Here is a 25,523-nt window from a genome sequence, read left to right on the forward strand (position 1 = left end):
AAATGGGAACGTCTTTGATCATAGGAGCTTCAGAATACATTATGTTCTTCATCTCATTTGTAAAGCGTGGAGTGCAATTGCAGCAGTACCCAAGTTTCTGTTACCATATTACAATGCAGCCCATTTCATGCCAAAATTACATCTTTATCTATTTCATATCTGTCCATGCTTTTAACTCACAGACACACTGTTAATGAACTACAGCCACCTGAAGTCTAAATGCTGTAAGAACTTGATGTTAGCTGTTGACCAAACCCAGTCTTTCCTTCCACATATGTAGGACAGCTGGCTCTACAAATGCAAGAAGAAACCTGTATGTATATATTGTGCAAGCCATTTTGCAGAGGAGGTACATTATATTTGGTATTGTCTAAAGAAGTACTGTTTGCGAGAGCATTTGGCAAAGAAATGGCCAACAGGAAATAGCAGATAAGTACTAATGTGTAATATAGGTGTCATCAACCTGGTACCCTGCCATAATGCAGGTTCTCCTCTGCCTAATTTAGTTCTGGTCTGGGCAAACTCAGCGAAGGGGAGAGAAGGAGTTTGCTTTCTGAGCCAGTTCATGCTCTTGTCATCTTGCAAGGAGGAGCCAGCATGGTTATGATTTGAATGCTTAATGAGAGATCACTGTGACTGAACACACAGAGGAACAACTAGAATGGACTACCATTACAACTATCCAGGTTTTCTGGGGGAGCAGTGAGGCATTTCATTATTCGGTGAGAAAACTTCCAAGCATGACATACACAGGACTGAGTTACAGGATGCAAAGGGGTGGTAACCACAGGTTTCCTAGGAAAAGAATAGCTTTGTAATGAATCAGAGGGAGGCTTACAGTAATGTCTGGGCAACATTATAGCTGTGTTCCATTGGCAATATATAAATAAACAGACAAAAACAGAGGCTCCATGGTGTCTTCTTTCACTCTTGTTCCCATTACTTCCCTATATGATGATGACAGCAGACAGAAATAGAATCCTAGCTGGAGACAAACATTCCAGCCAGAGCACCCTTGTGCATCTGTCTTGAAACTGCTGCATTACCTCCACTACCCTGGGCCAGCAGTGGCCAGCACCAGAGATGAGCCTCTCAATCAGCACCCTTTGCTCATCCCACTGGGAGCTGCCAGGTGCACAAATGCCAAGCTGTGGGATGGCAGTCAGCAAGTCAGCCAAATGTGCTGTTCCCATGGCATGTCCCAGATTGTGTCCTGTCATTCCTGAGCTCTGGCAAACTGTCATTTCTTTAAGCACAACACTGCAATTGAATTAAATATGCAAATAAGATGTTTTATTTGCATAAAACACCAGGTTTTAATTTTTTGTTTTGACCTGCACAATCATCATGTTTACTTCCTGGTTTGCACATGTGGAAGGAAAATTGGCATCTCAGATACTCTTCTGGAAATTTGGTAGTTACTGACTTTTTTATGGTGATCACTGCTGCTATACCAGAAAAAGCACTTTCTGACTGGTCATAACTTGCCTTATGTTTGCTGTCAGCCAGTGAAAGTTCAGTTTTGACATTAAGTTATTTTATAGAAGGATATTCAGGGTCTGACTCCTGCATGTAGCTTCAGACATACTGTGATTCCCACACAGCTCATTCAAATAAATGATAAAATTTATCGGGTTATCCTACTGTAATGGTCTCCAAGTTTTTTCTAACTTTGCATGGGGCCAGATTTAATGTAAAAATTGAGATGAGTTTGTAGATGGCCCAAGAGATTGTTTTCTTAATCTCACTAAATGTGTTACAAAATTCCATGTCATATTGCGGAGCAGTGAAGTATCTCTTATTAGGAAAACAAGGAAGAGCTCCAAAAAAGTAAGCTTAGTAGAAAGACCTTAATCTATTTTCTTTTTACCATTCCTTCAGATGAATTTTGATTGGATATCCCATTTAAAAACGTGAGCCACATTTTTTGGAGGAGGGGATCAAGGGATTTCTCTAGTAAAGAGTAATTATTTCCCACACAATTCAGTTAGTCAGTGGCCCAGTGACTCCATATGGCTCCCCTTTGTACTCTGTCTATACAACAGACTCTCATATCCTCTGCCTGAAAAATGCTCACGAATAGCCTTTTAATTTTTTCTTAGTTGCTGTCCTTCATGCAGAAAGACAGTATATTCACTTATTGTTTAGAGACTGGACTGAAAAAGCAATGACCTGCTCAACCCTCTGACAGTTTCAGTGGGTCATCAGTGTTCAAGGGTGAGAGCACTTGCAGGAGAGTCCTTCTTAGCTCTGGCTGAAGCTGGCACTACAGAATGGGACTGGATTCTGTATTTACCTACCTTATGACAGTTACCTTTAGTTTAACAACTTTTGTTTCCACCTTCAGCTCTCAAGTCTTTGCCATCATTGTAGAAGACCAAAAGAATATTTAGATAAATTCATTCTGACAGCAGAGAGAAATAAGTAGAGGTTTAAAAATACTCTTTTATACATTTTTATTCTAAATAGTAGTTCATTATTCCAGTTACAATTTGAACATTTATTGCTGGTTTATAACATACTGGTCATCACATCCTTTCAACAATTTTGTCTAAGAAAAATATTCATAAAAAAGAGTCTTGGGTATGATATTCTTGATAATGGCTGTATTAAAGTGAAATAGCAAAACATAAAAATCTGTAGCAAGTGTAAACATGAGAAATCACTGGAAAACACCTACACATTGCTGTGTAGTTCTATTCACTGCGATTCAGTGAATACCACTGAACTGTAGTCAGTTTTTATTATAACAGGTATGTATATTATGCTTGCTGCAGAGTAACTCCAGGTGCTCTTGAAGCACAATCAATAGGAAGCAACTGCAGCATTTAGCAAACTGAATATTATTTAACTACAGTTCAGCAGATACTAAAAATTTAATATATATATATAAAAGGATACCCTGATTTTTCAAATGTAAGGATGTTTGTGACTTAAGGAAGTCATGGACAGTTTTCAATTTACATATTTATAAAATAATCTCTCATTAGAGTCTTACCGCTAATACTGCTACGTCTGTATGAATGCCACTTCTTCTTGATGAGGAGAGGAGAGGTGGGATATCACAATGAATTACAAGGAACTTGCTTTGAAAGAAAAGTGACTGTTTTCTCTATACATATTAGAGCTGTGCAGGTATTAGTATAATGTTCTCTGCCCATTTACTTTTACAAGCAGAATGTGACATGCTGGCTGGAGTTAATATTCTGAGAGAGAACCCCATTAGGTAATACAATGCAAAATAAAATTTTAGTTATAAGTAGTGAAGATTCCCATTTTTGATCCATCAATTGAAAAAAAACAAAGGAAATGAAAAGCACATCTTTTTGAAGAAGATGCTGTTCTAGAAACTGCAGCCTGCGCACAAACATTTGTGTCATAATGAGGGATACAAAAGGGAAAATGTCCATGTTGCTGACAGATCATCAAGAATCCCTACCTGAGTCTTGCCTCTCCCCTGGGCTTTCCATAAGAGCTTCCCTGGACCTGGCTATCCTGTATACTCAGTGACTGAGTCACCGAAAAAATGTTACTCTCCTTCTTTTCCCATTCTGTGCTGTTTATATCAGTGAAAGTGAAATAATTCTCTGGCTATATCTACCATCTTGTATCTGATCTTTGTTCTACATCATTTTGCCTCTCCAAATTTTTGTTTCTTGAACCTGTATAGGAAATTGTGCATCAACAAGATGGATCTTGCAAACAGTCATACAGTCTGAAATACCCGAAGTTGCATGAAAGAGGGGAGAAAAACACAGAGACTGGATAGCTTGATCCCCCTGATAAGCAAGAGGGGGAATCTTGTTCACAGATGCTGTCCCCATAACTTCTAGCTAAGATAGCCTCTCACAATCACTTTCTGCTAGGTTTCCTTAAGAAGCACAGACACAAGGCAAGCATCTTGTCAAAAGTGAGAGAGATATAGAGAGTAATTATTTTAAAAACTCATTTTGTGTGTAGTATGGTGTGAAAAAGTTTGTGAAAAACATTGCCAAAATTACTGAAACTCCTTTCCTTGACATTTAAAATTTTGGCGACCAGTCACGAGTCGTATCCCCCAGGGCTGGGTTTTGGGGCCACTCCTGTTTAACATCTTTATTGATGATCTGGACGAGGGGATCGAGTGCACCCTCAGTCAGTTTGCAGATGACACCCAGTTGGGTGGGAGTGTTGATCTGCTCGAGGGTAGGGAGGCTCTGCAGAGAGACCTGGACAGGCTGGAGCCATGGGCTGAGCCCAACTGGGGGAGTTTCACTAAGGGCAAATGCCGGGGGCTGCCCTTGGGCCACAACAACCCCCAGCAGCGCTACAGGCTTGGGGAGGAGTGGCTGGAGAGCTGCCAGTCAGAGAGGGACCTGGGGGTGTTGATTGACAGCCGGCTGAACAGGAGCCAGCAGTGTGCCCAGGGGGCCAAGAAGGCCAATGGCATCCTGGCTTGTGTCAGCAACAGCGTGGCCAGCAGGGACAGGGAAGGGATCTGACCCCTGTACTCGGCACTGGTGAGGCCGCACCTCGATGACTGGGTTCAGTTTTGGGCCCCTCAACTCCAAAAAGGACATTGAATGACTCGAGCGTGTCCAGAGAAGGGCAACGGAGCTGGTGCAGGGTCTGGAGCACAGGTCGTACGAGGAGCGGCTGAGGGAACTGGGGGTGTTTAGTCTGGAGAAGAGGAGGCTGAGGGGAGACCTCATCGCCCTCTACAGCTCCCTGAAAGGAGGGTGCAGAGAGCTGGGTATGAGTCTCTGTAACCAAGTAACAAGCAACAGGACAAGAGGGAATGGCCTCAAGTTTTAGAGGATATTAGGAAGCATTTCTTTCCAGAAGGGGTTGTTGGGCATTGAAATGAGCTGCCCAGGGAGGTGGTGGAGTCCCCATCCCTGGAGGTGTTTAAGAGTCACATTGACACAGTGCTGAGGGATCTGATGTAGTTGAGAATGGTCAGTGTTAGGTTAATGATTGGACTGGATGATCTTCAATGTCTTTTCCAATCTTGATCATGTGATTCTGTGAAAAGAAGAAGCAACACCAAAACAAGCAGTGTAGATCAAATGTTCTCTCTGTCATAGGTGAGGAGTCTGAACTCCCACAGTATCATGTCTTTGTAACTACATTTGTAGAGAAAAAGCACTTCATTTTTTTCACAAAAGTTTGATTTTTAGTACTCTATCTTTAAGAATGTTTAAACCTTCAGTGACTGAAAAGAAATTAAAGGATAAATACAAGGTATCTTTTAAAACTATTGGACAATGCTTATGTTTTAGAAGCAGTCATCCTAAATGATAGTTGACAGTTTAATTTGCTGTAACAGAGGAATAAGATGAATACGACAGATTCAGGAACAAAACATTAGATTTTCCTCCAACCTTTTTATCATTGTATCATTCTTAAGAAAAGCAAACCTATTGTACTTGGCTATGCTTCTTTATGCAGTTACACACCATATGACTAATCACCTAGGATATTTTTTAGGACATTATTAATGTAGCAGAGAGAAAGATTAAAAAAAAAAAAAATCAGTATAAAATTAAGAAGTCCTTAAGTAGACTGACAGAAGACTAAGTGAGAAGATTTACATTTATTTAAATTGAACTGTGTTAAGATTTCTATGCTAATTTAATCATTTGGTAGATTTATACCATGAAATAGGGCAGATACGGAGCTGATTAACTAGGCATAACTGAGCTACTTGGAAAATTTGAAGCAGGTATGTGGGCGTGATAGGTTACACTGGGCACTGCCTGTCAGGAACTGTTTAGTGTTTCTGTTGGGTAAAGTCTCAGGCATCTGTGTATCTTGCTGTGTGGGGTAATGACAACATGTCCAGTAACTTCTTGAAAGTCTAACAGGCATACAAATATATAAAGAGATTATATACATGTACATGTGTGTGTATACGTAAAGGTGTGTTCATGTGAAGTATGCAGTACAGATAGAAACTTTGTTTTGCCAAAATACAGGTATCCTAGATGTTCCATGTAGGATCCCCTTTCATGCCATTTTTTTGTTAACCACTTTGGTGCAGTGAAATGAATTAGCTAGCAAATGCCAATCAGATTTGGACAATCACAGAAGCATTTTCAAATGTTTTGGCACTCCTTTGAATGGGATAGTAGAAGCAGCAAAGCTCACTGAGAGATAAGTGTCTGATTCTTTGTCATACCACTGTATCAGCTAGACCAAGGGATATTCCAGAAAATTGTTTGGTAAAACCAACTACCTAATATTTGCAACGCTTATATTAACATTAAAGCATGTTTACATGTGTGTTTATCTAAAGGTATATGTGGAATTTAATTTGAAGTAATTGTTTCTTTAAAAAAAAGAGAAATTGCTTATATGTCTCCCAAATTATATTATCAACACATTGACGTATACAGGTATACTTTAAAGCACAAACATCTGCTATGACTGGAGTGGTAAATCCTAGTTGAGAATATTTAACTCATTAAATACAGACTCACAGATCTGAACCATATATTTCAATTTTAAAATTATTTATTAGAGCAATAATAATATCCAAGTCGGTCTTAGAGTTCACAAATGAGAGACAGGCCAAAGCCAACTGAAAGTTCAATTTGAAGGCCAGATCTATTGACAGCAACAAAGAGTAAATGCTGCTCACCTCTGGAAAATCACGAGCTCATTGAGCAAAATGTTTTGACCATGTATTTTGTCATTGTAGGAGAAAGCTGATCCAGAGAACCCATCAAGATTCCTGCCACTATACTAGAGTTCTAGAAATGCGTATCACTGCACAGGTTATCACAAAGCAGTTTTCACCTCTGATTGCTACTGCCAGCAGAGTATCTTTAATAACAAGGACAAGTAGACCAAAAAGAACAGAATGCTTGCTTAATTTTGTTTCAGTTAATATTTTAAGAATATAATCTGGAAATTATTAATTACTTTTTTATTCTTAGCTTCAGAAAGGATTAAGTTCCAAAAAGACAATTTTTAACACTTTTACACTGTGCTTTGTGTTGCCAGGAAATTTTTTCCTACTCTGATTTTGTAATTCATGTTAGCTATGAGCAGCCATTGCCTGAAGAACTTATCAATGTTTCATATGTGCAGCATGCAATTACAGTGATGTAAACAGCTTTAATTATAATCTTAGCACAACATAAAAATTAAAAGTCTTTCCGATTAAAAAGGTAGTCAAACACATATTTTGCAACAATATTAGTGGAGATAGAATAAGGAAAGAATAAGAATAAATTGATCATCAACTATAAGAGCATTTTTATTCTAAACTTCAAAGGATGAAAGGGTGATATTTCTACAAAAATCTGTAAACAGGACAGCATGAAGAATTCTTTAGAATAGCATTATGACAAATGCATATTATTTTAAATTAATAAGTTTTTCTTTTCCCCTTTGTATGTGGAATACAAGCTGGCATGTACCTTTTTGATACCTGAAAATAATTATGTGTTACTCTATTGTGCTCCTTCTAAGTTAGACAAGCTATGAAAATCCTGCTCAGTCATTGCCCCTGATGTCTGACTTGTTATCAGGACTAAGGGTCACTGAGTCTTTTAGATAATACCACATCTTCTGAATGGCTTCCTTATTAACATTAGTTTCAAATGGAAAAATATTTTTACTTTGCTGTTCCAAAATAAACCAGTGAACAGTATTGTTGTGAAAAAAACTGCTGCATTCTTCTCTGCAGTCACCACATCTTGTCTTCCATGGGATTAATTAGTTCTTTTCTTCTGAAAACATGGGGTTTTTTTCCCGTAAATGAAAATTTTGTCAAATAAAATCTCATAGTTTATAGAAAAATCTGACATCAGAAATTATTCCTATGAGATCTACTGAATGTATACAGCAAGTATACTCAGAGCCTGTCACTCATTCTGAAAGTACTGCTGTTAATGTATTTGTGCAATATTTCTGACACTTTCAAGATGCATTAGACTGACTCACTCTGCCTGCATATATCAGTATGTTATGTATGCAGTGAGAATGATGTCTCATAAGCATTGATTTTATGGCATATGCCATCTATAGACAATGATACCGGAACAGTAAATCCAAAGCATTTTTCAATTTCATATATGTGGAGTTCCTACACATGTGGTATCAATACACTAAAAAGTACATGCCCATCTTATTCTGATGCAAATGAAGGCAACTCTGATTGTCCCTAAATCAAAGACGCTCCTAATGTGGGGCATGCATCTTTGGGTCCTGATCCTATGTTCTAATCTGACTGCTGTGAATCTAACAAACCTTTTAAGGTCTATGGAGCTTTGCACACTGCAAGGATGAAGAAATTACATCTAGAGTCTGTAAACTAATCTTTAAAATTTGTTTCAAGTTTATTGTAAGGGAGTTATGTTATAAATGCTAATTACTGTCGTTAGAAACTTGTAAAGATTAGTATACTCAAGAAAAAAAAATTAGAAATGGCTTAGTCTACCTTAGAGTTTAATAGATAACCTTTATTAATAGGGTTTACATTATTCCTAGCTCTGATATTCAGATCTTGAAGGCAGATTGTATTAGAATAATGTCTTACTCAGATGTGGTGGGAGACCATTGCACACTTATGGGTTGGAGTTTTTTTGAGGCAAGACTGATGTGACCTGTTGCAAAACAGAACAGGCACAAGTATGTCTTCAAAGGGAGATTTCTTTTCCATACATTTAGCTCATTAACTGAAGAGATCTTTATGAAAAACACACATAAGCAGTTTTTGCATATCATTGTGCTATGAATATAAATTGCAATTTCAAATCATTCTGGCAGCCTGATGATTTTCTTTGAGATTTTTCCAGGACTGTTTAATGTTAATCCATCTGGGTACAGGGAAAAAAGTCAATAAAGTTGGTGCAGAGAGGTGGAATTTACATCTTCCTGTGTTAGCAACAAATCACCCCTTAAGAAGAACCTATTTTCAGCAGGTTTTGCTAGGAACTTTGACAAGGATGGAGGGACCCAATTACAGTCATCAGAGGACATCTGCTAGTTAGTTTTGAAGCAGACAGATGCAGAATTTCTGCATGCTTCAGGTGCATCCAATTTCCCTTTTATGCTTCTTATGCATTTCATAAGTAAAACTGCAGGTGTTGAATACAGTCTCAGTCTGGCTGCTGGCCCAGGTTGGGTGAGGAGCTGAAGAATGAACTTTACCTGCCTTTCTGCTAGGATGTGCTGGTGTGGTCTACAGCAGAGGCTGTTACATGCTCAGCATGGGGAGCTCACAGAGAAATTCAGAACTAAATAGAATTTTGTACCGTGAGTGCTTTACAGGACAAACTGAGTAGTCCAAATGTTTTCCAGTAAAAATTAATCAAAAAAAAATTCACACTGAAGAAAGAAATGGAAGCATCCGATGATGCTGTGTGGATGTAAACTGGATTTTCTCCAAAGCCAGGGCTCACCTTTTTCTGCCTGCTCCTTTACTAAGGATCTCAGGTTGACTCAGGTTACAAAAAATAAATTTTGCACCAAAATCGGCAATTGACAATGTTAACCAGATAACAGGTTATTGATCTTTGGTGGCACAGGAGCTGCAGTCACTGCAGAAGTCCTGGGATCTTCAGAAGAGAGAATTGATTTGGACTCTGATGTGGACAGTTGCAAAACAGAAGATGAACAAGTAAGTCTTCAAAGACAGTTTGTTTCCCGTACCTTTACCTTACTAACTGAGAAGGTCTTTGTGAAGGACACAAGTAAAGTTTTCACAAGTCTTTCTGCTGTGTTTGGAATTTTCAGAAGACCATAAGACACAGCCAATTTCTTTATATGGTAGGAAGGTGTGAGCCCTGACTTTGGGGAAAATCTCATCCTTTGTCTGTTAAGTGACTTCCTGTTCTGCAAGGGTTTCAGAACATGCACACGTATAGGAATCCTCTTCAGCTTTTCTCACATAGGTGTGGGATGTCATTTAAGTACAGCAACAGGACTTGAAACTCTTAATTTCTCATCCCTTTCTGAATTAAAAAAAAAAAAAAAAAGGCACTTTGATATGGATCAACAGCCACCTTCCCTTTAATTCCATTATAGAAGGTATTGGGTTTGGGTTTGGCTTTGGTTTGGTTTGGCTGGGTTTGTTCAGGGTTTTTTTTTTCTCAAATTCTAGTTGCTTTGATTTTTTAACAGGTTTTGGAATCTTTGAAATACTGCTATTTCTGTGTTCTCATTTTAAACCCTTCACAGAAACAGATCATAACAGTGTCAATTTCTACTTGCTGTCCAGTCACTGAGCCTATGAAATGAATTATTCTCTAAGCAGGAATACTTTGTGGTCAATTTAGATCCTCTAAACTAAAACTGCAGTTTAAGTTTAAAAGGGTCACAATGACTCATGGAGGACTTCAGCATTTAGATTTATAAGTTATGCTGTGGAAAAGAAAAGCCTTTCTAGGTTTTCAGCTTAAAACTGAAAAGGCTTAGAAGAGCCTTCAAGGACTGCAGTAAGTTAATCACATCCTCAAAAAGGTGGATAATGTCATAAAGTTTGGGAGGAGCTGTGAGGAGGCTCAGCTCAGTTTCAGGGAGGAAGAAAGAGGGAAGTAATAAACTCAAAATGATGGTTGTTGGTTCTTACTAAACATAGTTTTTAAAAAGCTGTTTTCATTGTGTGTTTATTTTACGTTAAAAGTCTTCAGGTAATGCCATATTAAAATACTGCGTAGAAAAGTAAGACACATACATGCAGTGAAGCACATTCTTCTCTCCCAAAAATAATACTGCAGAAACAGAGACTTAGAATCACAGAATCATTCAGGTTGGAAAAGACCCTTGGGATCATCAAGTCCAACCATCACCCCTACTCTACAAAGTTCTCCCCTACACCACATCCCCCAACATCTCATCTAAACGACCCTTAAACACACCCAGGGATGGCGAGTCCACCACCTCCCTGGGCAACTTATTCCTCTGTCTGACCACTCTTTCTGTGAAAATTTTTTTCCTAATGTCCAGTCTGAACCTCTCCTGTTGCAGTTTAAAGCCATTCCCCCTTGTTCTGTCGCTAATCACCTGTGAGAAGAGACCAGCACCAACCTCCCTACAATGTCCTTTCACATAGCTGTAGAGAGTGATAAGGTCTCCCCTCAGCCTTCTCCTCCTCAAATTGAACAGTCCCAGCTCCTTCAATCGCTCCTCATAGGAATTGTTCTCCAGGCCTTGTCACCTGTTGTGGTGGGTTAGCCCTGGCTAGGGGCCAAATGCCCAAGCAGCTGCTCAGTCATTCACCTTTCTCCAACCCTTTTTCACCTGCCAGTTTCACTCTCAACTTCCTACTTCCTCCTGAGCTGGTGGGGACTGGGTGGTTTCAGTCAGTCTGTAACAGTTTGTTGTTCCTTCCTCCTCATGCTTTTCCCTGATCCAGTGTGGGTCCTTCCCACAGGCTGCAGTTCTTCAGGAGGAACCTTCTCTTCTGTGGGCTCTCCAGGGCTTCAGGGGAATACCTGCTCTGGTGCCTGGAGCAACCTCCTCCCCTCCTTTTTCCCTGACCTTGTTTCTCACACTGCTGTTTCTCTCACTTTTTGTTCCCTCATCGTCTGCCTGCATGGTGTTTTCTGCCTTTTCTTAAATATGTTTTCCCAGAGGTGCCACCAACATGGCTGATGGGCTTAGCTTTGGCCAGCAGTGTGTCCGCTGGAGGTGGCTGGACCTGTCATATGTACATCCAACACAGCTGGGTTTGGGGTTGGCCATATGCAAGGAAAGAAGAGACGTCCAGGTTTGATCACTGAGCTGGGTGTGCTCTTTTGGGAGACCCCTGGCCCTCTGAGGCACACCCTTAGCACTGAGGACACTTGCCTCTAGTCTGTTCTTGTTCCTGCTGCTCAGGGTTCCCCAGGGCAGCCAGCCAGCTGCTCTGGCCACAGCAGCTTTTCCCTAGGGCAAACCTGAATGCAGTCCCCCACGTGATCTCAGCTGTGCCTGATGTCATTTAGTAAGGAGGCCCAGAAACAAATGCCTTCCATCCCATACAAACTGCTCTTTCAGGGCACCTGTTGCTTAACTGTTAACGTGGCATCAGGAGGCCTATTGGTTTACATAGCCTCAACACACTCTTCCAAGTGAGATTTTTTCCAAAATAATTGCCAGGGTGCTGCGGAGGGCAGGGACTGCTGGAGATGGGACCATCAGGGGTGTCAGGGCAGGACCTGGCAGCCAAGACCATCCAACTGCCCCAGCTGGGAAGAAGGCAACTGGGGGGCAACTCTAGTTCTTGGGCAGTGGGCACATCCCTAGGGATGGGGACAGGCAAGGTTGGGACAGGATGACTGCCTGTGGGTGGGGGGCAGGATCAGGCCCAGAGTGGTCATTCAGGTGGGAGTCCAGCACCAGTGCTTCAGGGACAAGCAGCTCCCAGGAGCCAGGGTCAGCCCGTAGCACTTACACAGCTCTAGTCACTTTGGTGAGCAAGAGACAAATACAATGAGAGAACTTAAAAGGAAAAAGAAACAGATACAGAAACACGTGAAACTGAATCATTAAAAGGCTAAATACTGTATTTGTTTATTTTTCTGTCTATATGTGAATGAGTTGAATGCAAATTTAGCAACAGAGCTTTCTTATCACCTCAAGGAAAATTCCTTCTCTTGATAGAGCCTGTCTAGATTTTAAAGAAATTCCATGTTTCACAACGTTTATGTGATCTCCTCAAAAGGGGATTTATCTTTTCCTGTCACAAAGTTGCCTGAGAAATATTTTCCTCTTTAAATACAATTAAGAACCCTTTTCATAAAATGAATCTTTGCAAAATTAAAATACCTACTCTTTATTACTCTTTGTAATATGAGGAAGATGGTGATTCCCACTGAGCATGGATTGCAGGTGAAGATATGTAACTAGAGTGGTCGGCCTTAATTTCTCTCCTGTGCAGAAGAGTGGAAAGAGACAGTGATGGTGCCTTGAAGTATTCGGGCTCACTGAGCCAGAAGAGAGGAGACAACAGGAAGAAAGAGAAGTCAGAGAGTGTGTTTTAGATGTGCGACCTTAAGAGATACAGAATGAACTCTCCCCACAGATGTAGTTCCTTCCCTGAGCTGTATCCAGGGCAACTTAGCAGTAAAGCACCATTCTGGTAAATGTAGATATAAAAGTGCAATGTATTATTTAATTAGTAGTAAATCAGTTTTAATATAGTGCTTCTCATGCAGCTTTGCCTTTGGATAATGTAATATTATAGCTGAGCGATTCACTAAAAATGGTGAAAGGGCTGAGGGGTGGCAAGCACCTCTTGTATTAATGGTTCCATTCTACCTGAACATGGTACATTAAATAATTAATTCACAAATCACCATAAACCTAAAAGTTCTTCTTTTTTTAAGTACCACCAGGCACATATTGGAAGTAGCACACTCCTTTCCTGGAAAACTTTGGGTAATCTCAGTCATCTTCTGAAAAATCGTAAATTACTGATAGATAACTTGAAAAAAATTCTAATCTTTGTTATGCATGTAAATGATGCTAATTGTGGTATGGTGTTGGTTTGTTTTTACCTGGACTGAATTCCTTTGTAGTTTGTCTGTGGCCTTAAGTTACTCAGGAGCAACTGTTTCGTTACATGTCATGTGTAACATCTGTCAAAGGCCAACTTTGCAGTAGAATATTTATTATTCTTTGTAGTTTATTCTTCTTACAGCCTCAGAGTAGTTTCACTTAAGACACAGCTAGTTAAACTGATTAAAACTGTATGTTCAAAGTAGCTCAGGCCAAATATTTAGCCATTAAGTACCCAAAATTATCATGGGTAGATTTTCCAATATTTTGGTGAGGGAAAAAAAGGGACCCAAAATATACTGTACTTAGGAGCATGAAGAGAATTTTATCCAGGTCCCCCTCAGAGAGGGGAGGGATTTTGAACAACCTTCTTGTCTTGCCTTGCCACACAGCAAGTGGGTGATGATCATGATTTCCTGAAGGCTGATTCTTTTCTTCCTTGCTGTTTTCTCCCTGTATAACCAGAGAAGTAGATATCACCTGGGTGTAGTCTGCTTGAATAGTAACGCTCATGCATAATTATTTCTAAATGTTTATGCCGTCAATTCTATACTATTTTCATCAAAATGCACATTTCTCTTTCACAGGGGGATCCATGATGACACTGGGAGTGGGTTTTGGGTTTCCTTTATATTTCTTTTTTTTTCATTTTTTAAACTGAGATCCTTAATTTTTCACTGGTTGAAATTACCATCTTTTCTCATACATTACATAATTGTTAACTGTTCCTCATAGTCCTAACATAATATCATTAGAAATTGTTTGTGCTTGAAATGTGACAACTTGCAAGTGCATAGAATGCTTTTGGCTCTGTAGAAGAGCAACAATCTGAGCTTTTTCAGTTTTTCAGCAACATAAAATGAAAGAACAATAACAAAAATTATGTTTTTAAAACACCTTTTTAAATGTTAAACCAAATTTGTCTGTCTTATGTAACATTCATACAAGTGTCTGTAGTCTCAGACAAGTTTTGAAAAAAATACCTAAAAGCAAGTTTTACAACTGATATTGTTAAAGCAGGAACTTTTATGTTTGCCTGTGTCCAGGGCTTATATTTCCCTTTTCTCCACCCAGAAATTATCTTGGTCCAGTTCCTGTTGTGTTCCTGCCCACTGCTGTTTGTACTGCTTGGATGTGACTCCTGCCAGTGTAAACAGTTGCCAAGTGTCTTTCAGTAAATGGCATTAGCAACACCTCAGAGTGACCCGTGTGTCATTGCTGTGGATGCCACCAAGCACATGGTATTGGGTAACTGCTGCATCTGTGAAGACAGCAGATCTAAAATGGAGGAATTTTTTTTCCCCATGGTATAGTGTATTGCTAAGTTGTGTAAGTCATTCTCCCAAGGGTGTGTGGACTCCAGAGCAGGGTCGTCCATAGAAAGAGACTAGATAATTTCATGGAGAACAGGTATACAAGTGATTCTTAAATGCAGTGAAAACGTTTTAGTGTCTAGGTGCTTCTGGTTGTCAGAAGCTGGAAGTATACTAAAGAAAGAGATTTGCTTTAGTCTTTGCCTGGCTCCCGTTACTGACTGCAACTGGTCAGAGTTAGGCAAATTGTGTTCACCTGGGACTATGGCCTGGGGTCAGTGAGTGAACAGTATCAATAATAATCTAAAATACTCTTTTCCCATTTTAAAGTATTTAAATCTGAGTTTTTCATTTAAATCTACATTATTGCTTTATCTTCATATTTAGGTCAGCTGTTGTTTGTTAGGCTGGTGAAAGGCATGTCAGTTCTTCCTTTCAGACAAGCATTTCAGACCTAGCCCTGAAACTAGCTGTAGTAAGCAGCACAAGTTTTTTGAGCCAGGAATAACTCCAAGGTATATTCCGTGATCAAACTAGTCAAATTCATTGTTTTACCAACTGCTCTCATGCTCTTTCAAGAACTTGTACTAATTTTAGAGCTTAGAGATGAATTAGCAATTCACAGTGCACTCACCAGATGCTGTTGACATGTGAATAAAACAGCAACACAGTCAGAAAAAAATTTTGAAGATCACCTTGTCCCTTCAGTATTACAGACTAAGCTAAACAAGAGAAATAATGTATTCATTCATCCCATAACATTATTGAATTAGCCAAGCTGAGGGTATAGACATAATACTGTAGAAGAGTTTTATTGGTATGAGTCATTCCCCATAATTTAGCAAACTGTGATTCTGACAGGTGATTTTATCTGACTGCTCATAGTGAAAGTTTCCCAGTGCTGGACTTGCTTATTTGCAAATTATCCATCTAATTTCCATGCATTTTGTTAGTCCATCTTCTGCAGAAGATGAAGACATATTTTTTTGTGCAAAACGTTATATGCCTTTTTGCAAGCCAGTCAATCTGTTTTAAAATAATCTACTGTCCCACCCACACCATACTGTATTTTTCATGCCTGTTCAGTGTAGAACAGGGAATGATGCAGAGGGCAAGAATGGATACCACAATGGGTCCATCCTGTATTGGTAAAACTCAGAGCTGAATACAGTCTTGTTCATACTTTTTTTTTTTTTTTTTTTTCCTTCCTGCCAGAGATACGCTGTGGGATTTTTTTAAGACATAGACAGTAACATCTTAAACAAAAGGGGGGTTAGAGAGCCAGGTACACAAGTTTTTAATTCTCAGACTTTCTCATAGTGTGTCCTATCATTAGGATGTTCCCCTCAGGAGAAAATGTATCTGAAACAAAGGTGTGAATCCCATCAGGATGAAGAAATGAGTAAGGTTTTCTTCCCTAGAACCTATAGAAAAACTATCAAAAAGATAGCTGCTATGCCTAGCCTTTCTTTGAATCAAGGTACCCATGCTTGTTCATTGTGCAGAATCCCTTCTTATCTGTCTTTTATGTGTATTACAGTAACTGGTAGTGAAAACTGAACAGTGATTTAGCAGACCCATATAGTATGAAATATAAGTTACTTGAGTTTTGTGCTCTTATTTTGCTGCTAGAACAGCCAGAGGGACTGTTGTCATATGTAGAGGAGACAGTGATAGAATCCAGTCAGCCAGGGAGAGGTTTGTTAAATAGCAAAACTGGAAGAAACTACTATAAAATCTGACTAGAAAATTTGTTCTCAGATACTATCTCAGATTTCAACTACTGTTAGTATTTTTACTGTTATTTTGATTCATCTTCCATCACTGTTTTCTAATCCTCTTTCTATTCTGCAAAACTTTCCCCCTTCTATGTATTTTTATAATGAATGATTTCCCCCAGCATTAGACCATGCCTGCTCCTAAAATAATGCCTGAGAGCTTTTGCTTCTCCTTTGGGAAGAGACATCAAAGAGTTATCATCTAATTGATTCTAGTTTTTGTCTTTTTCTTCCATGAAAAATTAGGTCATCACAACACAGTAAAAGAAAAAAAACCCCACATTTAAAATAAATTAAGACATAGCCTATAGCTTCACCAAGACTTATTCATATCCACTGTAAACATTGTATTAGGGTTTTTTCTTGAGAAATGTTTACTTAACAGGAATGTTAGGGGGTTATTTTTGATTTTGGGTTTTTTTTACCTAAAGTCTCAAGAGATTTGAACACTGAAATACAGTGACATAGATCACTAGAATATAGAGATTCAATAAATTGTCCAACTGAAATGGGAAACTTTGAAACTCCTTCAAGATTTATGGTTAGGCAGACTCCATTCTTTCTGAGTTAAGGCTGAAAAACTAACAACTTAACCGGAAGCATATGGATTTCCTGTGCTGCCATTTCAAATAATGCTTAACTCAAAAAAGGTAGTCAATCTCTGAAAGCCGAGATGGGCAGATCTTCAGATATCTTAATTCTTTTGTCGAATGTGGATCTATACGATTTTATATTGCTATGTGAATAAAAGAGAGATCAGAGTTCTGATAATTAATCTATCAATTACAATTCCCAGTGAAATCAACTGGATTTCCACATAAAATAATGAAGAGAAAGTAGCTTGATAAATGTCAGTAATATGTTCCAAATCCATAATCTTATGATGAGTATTTTTGTTAGTTATCAAAATGTAAAGTTTGCAGCAAAACTACTGAGAATAGAAATAGGACCATGCAGTGAAAAGAGGGAAAAAATGCCTGCCTGCAGTAAATAGTGATGTCAGTTGTAAGACAGTACCACTGAAATAGCATTTCTAGTGTTAGAATCACCATGAATTTTAGGATCTTGTGATATTATTTCTTTGATAATTATTCTAGAAAGAAATTGTGAAATCTTCTGTGTTTTTGTAGTAAAACCCAAACCCTTTTATCTTCAGTTAGAAGGCCTACTTCTTATTTCAAATGATGTCTCCTCACTAGAAATGTTTAAGGTCAGGTTGGATGAGGCTTTCAACAGCCTGATCTAGTGGAAGGCGTCCCTGCTCATGGCAGGAGGATTGGAACTAGATGATCTTTAAGGTCCCTTCCAAACCAGTCTATGATTCAATAAAGAAAGAAATTTGGCTAACTGTTGCATTCTACTTGCAAACTGTAATAGATTGGTTGGCAAACTGAAAGCACAATGAAAATTTCCAGATCTGTATCTTTAGTTGATTTATTTGCATTGTGCAGATCAAAAATGCCAACCTTCATAAATGTAAGACAGCAAATTCCTAAGTCAGAGTGGATGTTAAATGCTGAGGCCAGCACAATTCCTTGTCACCTCTTTTTCAGTAGCCAGTAGTTCAGTAATATTTTCAAGATGCGTTAATTATCCTGATACTTAGCACTGAATTAATAACCCCAAACTACCCAGTCTCTGTTATCATTGCTGCTATGCAGCCAGGATCACAGCATAAACCAAAACTTACTCTAATGCTAGAATATTTCCTATGGTTCTTCCCATTCAGGTAACTCCCTTTATCCAGATTTCAGAATACTATTCAGATAGTTCTGAGTTTTGCATTGAACCTCATGGTGTTTGTTACATTGCACTTTTAAAAATAGATTTATAGAGTCTGGTTGCTCCTGAATGTCTGTAGAACCTTAAATTATGGTGCAAAATTGAATGGATGTAATTCTCTTGGGTTTTGTGTTTGCTTTTAAGTAGTGATAACTGATTTTGTCTAGAACATGTCAAGAAGGAAGCAGCTGTGGTGAGCTGTTTGCATTAATTCATGCAGTCAAATTCACTTTTTAGGAAATGCAGGCTGTCTTCGTTGTTTATCATGTGGTAGCTGACAGCCCCTGATCTTGATTCAGCTCACAAGTTTCTATTTGACTTGCCACCTTTTACAGGTGAAAGGAAGCAAACAGTTATTCCATTGCTCTGACCAGCAAAAGCTGAAGGATTTATCTCCCACCATAAAGAGGTTGGAGAGGGGTATCAGCACTACTGGTAACTGGGAAGAAGAAAGGTCGCCACACCATTGCTGTCTTACATTGGCTGCACCATGAACCCAGTGCTCTGGCTGAGACAGTCAGCCCTCTTCATCCTACCTGCTCCCTCCCCTCAGCTCATCAGAAGTGTACCTCAAAGGGACAAGATAGGGAGGTCAGGGGGAAGGTTATATGGCTGCCACCAGACAGTGCTGCCACCAGAGAAAACATAGCAGACCTTTCTGGGAAAGCCACTGTTCCTTGGTGTCATGGTTTAAACCCGGCCGGCCGCCAAACACTACACAGCTGCTCGTTCACCCTCCCCTTCCTGGGGGAATGGGTAAAGAATTGCAGGGGTAAAGGGACACTCATAGGTTGAGATAAAAACAATTTAATAATTGTAATAAAATAAAACAATAATGATAATAGAAAGTACAAACAGGTAATGCACAATTTAGTTGCTCACCACCCGCCAACTGACACCCAGCCCATTCCTGACTTGTGACCCCAAAATACCAACATCCAACTCACAATCCTGGAAGCGAGAGAGAACCCCCTCCTTCCTGGCCGACCCTCTATATACTGAGCATGATGTTACATGACATGGAATATGCCACTGGCCAATTTGACCGTGCTCCCTCCCAGCTTCCTGTACAGTTGTGCATGGGCAGGACATGGGGACTTGGAGAGTCCTTGATCTCTTACAAACAGCTGAAAACATCAGTGTGTTATCAGCATTCTTCTCATACTAAACCCCATACTGAATCCAAAGCACAGCACACTCTAGCTAATAAGAAGAAAAATTAACTCTATCCCAGCCAAAACCAGGACTTGGTTATGGAAAGAGCAATGTTGGGCCTGAGTTTAGTATCTTCTCAGAGAGGAAAAAAGATCCAGCAAAGGCAAAGTAGGACCTCATTTCCACACAACTGAAGACAAACGTTGCCTGCCCTTGCATGCTAAGCATCTGTATGTAGGATCTACAAATGAACCAAACATCTACTGTTGTCAGTGAGATCCAGATGACACTTAGTGATGTCTGGAGAAAGGTTTGCCTCACTGTAAAGCTTTGTCATACTTGACCATCTTTTGGACATGCTTGACCAACTTGATAAGCCTCTGTGATAAAATAGCTGGCCTGATGCACAAGGGGAGAGTGGTGGATATTGTCTGTCTGGACTTCAGTAAGGCCTTTGACACTGTATTCCATAAGATCCTTACAGAGAAGCCATTGATGTGTAGGCTGGATGAGCAGACAGTGAGTTGGATTGAAAACTGGATGAACGTTTGGCCTCAGATGGTGGTGTTCAGCTGCACAAAGCCTAGTGGTAGGCCAGTAACTAGTAGTGTACCTTAGCAGTCAGTAGTGGGTCTAATCCCATTTAACATCATTAATGATCTGGATGATGGCACACAGTGTACCCTCAGAAAGTTTGCTGATGACACAAAACTGGGAGAAGTAGCTCATACACGAGAGGGTGGTGCTGCCATCCAGAAAGACCTCAACAGGCTGGAGAAATGGTCTGACAGGAACTTCATGAAGTTCAACAAAGGGAAGTGCAACGTCATGCACTTGGGGAGGAGCAATCCCAAGCACTAGTATATGTTGGAATCCACTCTCAGCTGGAAAGCAGCTGTGCAGAAAAGGACCAAGGACCCCTGGTGGACTGCAAGTTGAAGGTGAGCCAGCAGTGTGCCCTTGTGGCAAAGAAGGCTAACAGCATCCTGGCCTGGGATGTTGCCAGCCGGTCTGAGGGATGTGATCCTTCCCCACGACTCAGCACTGGTGAGGCCACACCTGGAGTACTGTGTGCAGTTCAGAGCTCCTTGGTAAAAGAGATACATGGACATATGAAGCCAAATTAAGGACCACAAAGTTCATGAAAGGACTGGAGCATTTCTTCTGTGAGGAAAGGCTAAGCAAGCTAGGACTGTTTAGCCTGGAGAAGAGCAGGCTCAGGGGGGTATTATCAATATATATATAATGGAGCCAGGTTGCTTGCAATGGTGACCAGTGACAGGACAAAAGGCACAAATGAAAAACAGGAGGTTCCTTGTGGATGTACAGTAGTGCTTTTTTTTACTGTGAGGGTGACCAAAAACTGGCACAGGTTGCCCAGGATGGTGCTTAGGTCTCCATCCTTGGCAATATTTGTAAGGCGTCTGGAACATGGTCCTGGGCAACTGGCTTTAGGTAGCCCTGCTTGAGCAGAAGTTTGGCCAGATTTCTTCCAGACATCCCTTCCAACCTCAACCATTCATTGATTCTGTGAAAGAAGAAATGTTAGTTGACAGTCTAGTTTCTAAGATCTGCTCTCTGTTTTGACATATCTCAATTGTCTATAATAGGAGCTTAGACACCTACATGTACATACCTAAATATAGGTATATTCTTGAACTGTATGAAACTCAGACTGTTTTAACATAAAGAGTAGCACCAGTATCTAATTTATTTGCTAAGGGATGTTCCTTGATCTGGTTAGGTTTTCTCTAGCTCTTGTGTAATTTTCTCCAATTTGTTGAAATTGTTTCAGTTGTTTCTGACAAACTGAGTAGAAATTTATGTTCACTTTGATAATCTCCATGTAATCTCAGGAAATTATTCCTGAGAAGGACCTCCTAACTGTTTGATACTTCCTTATCTCTAAAACATACTGTTCCTTCTCTAAGATCCGTGGTCATGTTAATCAGTTCTAAACAGTTTCTGTGTCCCACTGCACAGACCTATGTAAGACAAAGTTATGCCATTTTTTTATACTGTGCATTACTTCAAATATTGCCTTTGTTATATTTTTGGGGTTTCTTTTTAAATTCTCTACTTCCTGCTAAAAATTTACTTCAAAATCTTAGCTTTCATTAAAAAAAAATTCTAGTTTATATCGTACAGAAATGTTACAAATAAAGTCCTTAAAGATTTAATACTGAGGAATGAATAACAAGAATAAAAATTAATTCTTAAAACTTCAGTATTTTTGAAACATTTTCGTGACATGACTTTTGATGGAGACTGGTTGATGCCTCTGTTTGGAATTGACTTTTAGATCTGTAACTTTACAGGGGTTTATTCACAAAAAGTTGTGAATAAAATAATGTCCGAGCAAAAATATTAAATGGTAAAGGGCAAGAGAAGGTGTTACTTCTGAGGCAGTGGTATTTTCCAAGACCCTCCCTAGGATGCAGTTAGGTTAGGTAGAAGATCTGCAGGCAGAAGTTGTCTGCAAGAAGGGACAAATAAATGTTTGTGGTCCTCAACAATTTGTAAGCATTATGCAGTCTTTCACCACCATCAGAAATATATGAGATATTTTTTGCATTATTGCAGGTACTCCAGAGATGCTGAAGAGATAGATTATAACTTTTTCTGACATATCTTTCTTTCAGTTTAATTTATTTTTTTCATACATAACTGGAGTTCTGATAATTTTTAAATTAGTCATATGGTGGTTTTACGTCATGTTTTATTCTGCTACCATGGCTTGCAGATTTGGTATCTTCTTCATCAGATCATACTGCATATATCTTCATTTTCTTTAATGGGGAGAGTGGAATTCACCTGATTTGAAATGCAGAGTAAAATATGAGACTGCTAGGAGTATCTTCATAAAGAAATGAAAGTTGTGGTACCTTTAGGACTGCACATTTGCCTCCTCTCAAACAAGATAGCATCTGCAGGAACTGAGTCAGTCCCAAGAACTCTGGCCAAAAAAAGCGTGTCTACCTCTGTTCAGCTCTGAGTTCATGGTTCTGCCAGAGGCCAAAGCCAAAAACCTGTCATGAATCATTGAGCTGCAGCATAGAGGTCCAAAATATGGGAGAGTAACAGCTGTAAAAAAAAGTAATGTCATCAAAGCAATCTGTGTGTAAGGAGAGTAATTCCTGATTTGTTTGTTTTACAGCTGTGTTAGGTGCTTTAAAGCAAGTACCTGTTTCTTGAGATGACCTTGCTTCACTAATATCTGTGGTCTGTAACAAGCTACAGTATTACAACTGTAAGTACAGCTTTCTGTTTTTATTTTAGCCTATTAAGAAAGTACTTCAGTGCCCTCTTAAAATCTGGAAGGCTTGTCAGGCTTCAGAATGGTTCAAACTGAAAGACTTGTCAAATTAGAAATATTTCAGGTAAACATGGCCAAGTCTGAGTGAATGTCAGATTTACAAAAAAATCAGATGTTAGATTTGTCAAAAATGTAAAGTTAACAAGATGGAGCAGAAGGAAAAACCTTCTGAGCTGTATTATCATAATTTTTGCTTGTAGCTGTGACAGATTAGAAAATTATACCTGAATTAACAGGTGTTATTTTACCTGAAACTGTCTTTTTAATAATTAACTCCAACAGATAGAAAAGACATTCCAAAGCTGGAAACCTTCTTTCTTGTAGTCAGGATTGCTTTCATTACTTCTCCCTTGATGTTGGATTATAGAAAAAAGTTAAAAAATAAAAGAGAACCTCAAGACAGATTTTTAAATCCAGAGATAGGCAACAAATTTTAAGTGCCCTGATTTCTGAAATGCTGAGCCTCTGGCAACTTTCACTTACTTTAAAGGGAGCTGCCAGGGGCTCAGCACCTGAAAATAAGGTCAGTTATTGAGGCACTTCAGTAAAGATTGACAGAGAGAGTAGATCTATAACCAGAATATATAATGATTGTGCCCCTTTGGAGGAGAGAAGATTCTGAACAGAAAAACAGAGGCACGTCCTTACTGTTACTAAGCAGTCAGTGCAGTATCCACAGGAGAAAACAAAGTATCTCTATTTTACAGAACATCAACACAGACTTAGTTTCTTTTTTTTTTTTTTTTCTTTCTTCTTTTTTTTTTTCTTTCTTCTTTTTTTTTTTCTTTCTTCTTTTTTTTTTTTTCTTTCTTCTTTTTTTTTTTCTTCTTTTTTTTTCTTTTTTTCTTTCTTTTTTTTTTTTTTTTTTATAAACAAAACAAGGAACAAAGCACTGAAGGAAAAGGGAGTGAATTTTAGGTAATAGCATGACTGGAAAAGTCAGACTTCAGGCTTGTAATGACTTTCCCTTCTGCTGGCTGATCACCCTCTGAAGGATGAGAGAACCTGGTTCTTTTTCATTTCTTGCCAGTAGAAATGCCGTAGTTAGGTTTGGTCCTGGCAACAGTATGAATGGAATCAGGAGGTTCCATTAAAGCTAATTTTCCCTCTCTCTCAGCTGTATCCTCAGGCAGAGTATAGCAGTACCATGATGTGTTTTGTTTGGGAAATTAAAAATGTTGAAAGGAGGGAAGTAAAAAAGAATTTCCAGCAGTTCTGTCAAGTTACATTGTTGAGACCATTCATTTCCTTTTGAGCTCCAGCATGCATTTTTTATCAAATTTTGCCTCTTAATTTTGAGTCTTATGAATGTCCCCTGCACAAAGCTATCCCATGGTACAAGCTGTGTTAGCACTCACATTAAAAACACTAATTTTCAAGGATTCTTTACTAAGCTGTTAAAATTTGCTCTAGACATATACCTCAGGGCTGAGACGTGGAAAGACACTTGTTCAGTCTCCAATGCCATTTTATGACATTGTTTCTTTCCCCCCTAAAGTGGCAGTACCAACCTGAAAATTCCAGAACTCAGAGAACCCAAACTGGGCCTTTCTCCGCGCAAGGCATGCTGCTGTTTGTTATAATCACATGGCTAACCGGCCTGCCTCTTCAGCCTCATGCTGGTGTGCGGCAGCCCAGATGCCCACACTGGCCTGCTTTAAAGGCCCTGATTCGCGTAAGTGGGTCTGCCAACAAATGTATATTTCCCTCAGAAACTGATATATGAACTTGCTGGACTCCTCTAAAGAAGCTTTTCTTGCCAGCAGAGATAAGATTTGGGTATGTGTGAAAAGCTAACAGTTTGGGAAGTGGAAAGTCCTCCAGACAAATGTAAAAAAGCCAGGCACTGATAGAAAAATGAATATAATGAAAATAAGTGATTGAGAAGTTTTTGATTTAATATCTCTTTGGTTTATTTTGATAGTCTTCAGTCTAAGGCTGTGTTGTAATGCTCTTGGACTGAGTACTCTCAAATGTACTGCAGTAAGAAACAAGAGCTTCTAGACAATCCCAAGAGGGTTTAGAGGATTTGCAGAGCAGAGGGCTGTAGGAGCCATTTCCTTATATAAATTAGATATGCTCCAGGGTTAATCATGGTGGGAACTTTGTGAAAAGTTTATATGGGGGAAAGCAATGTAGGATTAGTACTGTGACATTCCTGCCTCTGCCAGTGAACAGTTTAAAAAGACAACTAAAAAATAGGATGAAAAGGACCTTTTTTGTCCTTTTGATAATTGTGAATTATCAAATTCATAGGAATTTGAGAACTAAGCAAATAATTTGATAATTATAAATTATAAAAATACTTTGTACTGGTCCTTACATTGCTGTAATAGCATATTGTATAGTGAGACCATATGTAATATGTAATGTGATAACTCACTTTTGTTACTATTCACTCATTTTAACTGAGACTAGCATGACTGGATTTACAAAAGAAAGAAAGAATCCTGTGGTGTTTCCTGTAGAAATGACATGGTGGGACAAGATCCCTGTCTGAAGTCAAGTGAGACAGCACAGAAATTAGGGCAGTGGTTGTGGCTGTGCTTTTTTTTTTAGAGCTGGATAAAATACTTGTGTTATGATTCCAGGAAGGGAAGAACAAGATAAAGTAGGAGAATCTGTGAGTTCAATTTACATAGTGTCCAAACACAACGACAGAGGGTGCTGGGGATATTCACAAACAATAGACAGTTGAGAACTAAA

At 39.2% G+C, this 25,523-nt stretch overlaps 1 protein-coding gene across 2 annotated transcripts in view; it reads left to right on the forward strand.

Moving 5' to 3' along the window:
* Positions 1-25,523, forward strand: part of LINGO2 (leucine rich repeat and Ig domain containing 2) — a 542,951-nt gene that overhangs the window by 254,511 nt on the left and 262,917 nt on the right. The window contains exon 1 of one of the 2 annotated variants that reach the window (XM_074932703.1): positions 22,671-22,751. The exons of the other annotated variant lie outside the window; for it this stretch is intronic. The gene's annotated coding sequence lies outside the window, so the exon portion shown is untranslated. Of the gene's footprint in view, positions 1-22,670; positions 22,752-25,523 lie in introns of those variants that run through there. 2 annotated transcript variants of the gene reach the window in all.

This window comes from Athene noctua, chromosome Z (genome assembly GCF_965140245.1).
Source record: "Athene noctua chromosome Z, bAthNoc1.hap1.1, whole genome shotgun sequence".
In the NCBI taxonomy this organism is placed as follows: domain Eukaryota; kingdom Metazoa; phylum Chordata; class Aves; order Strigiformes; family Strigidae; genus Athene; species Athene noctua.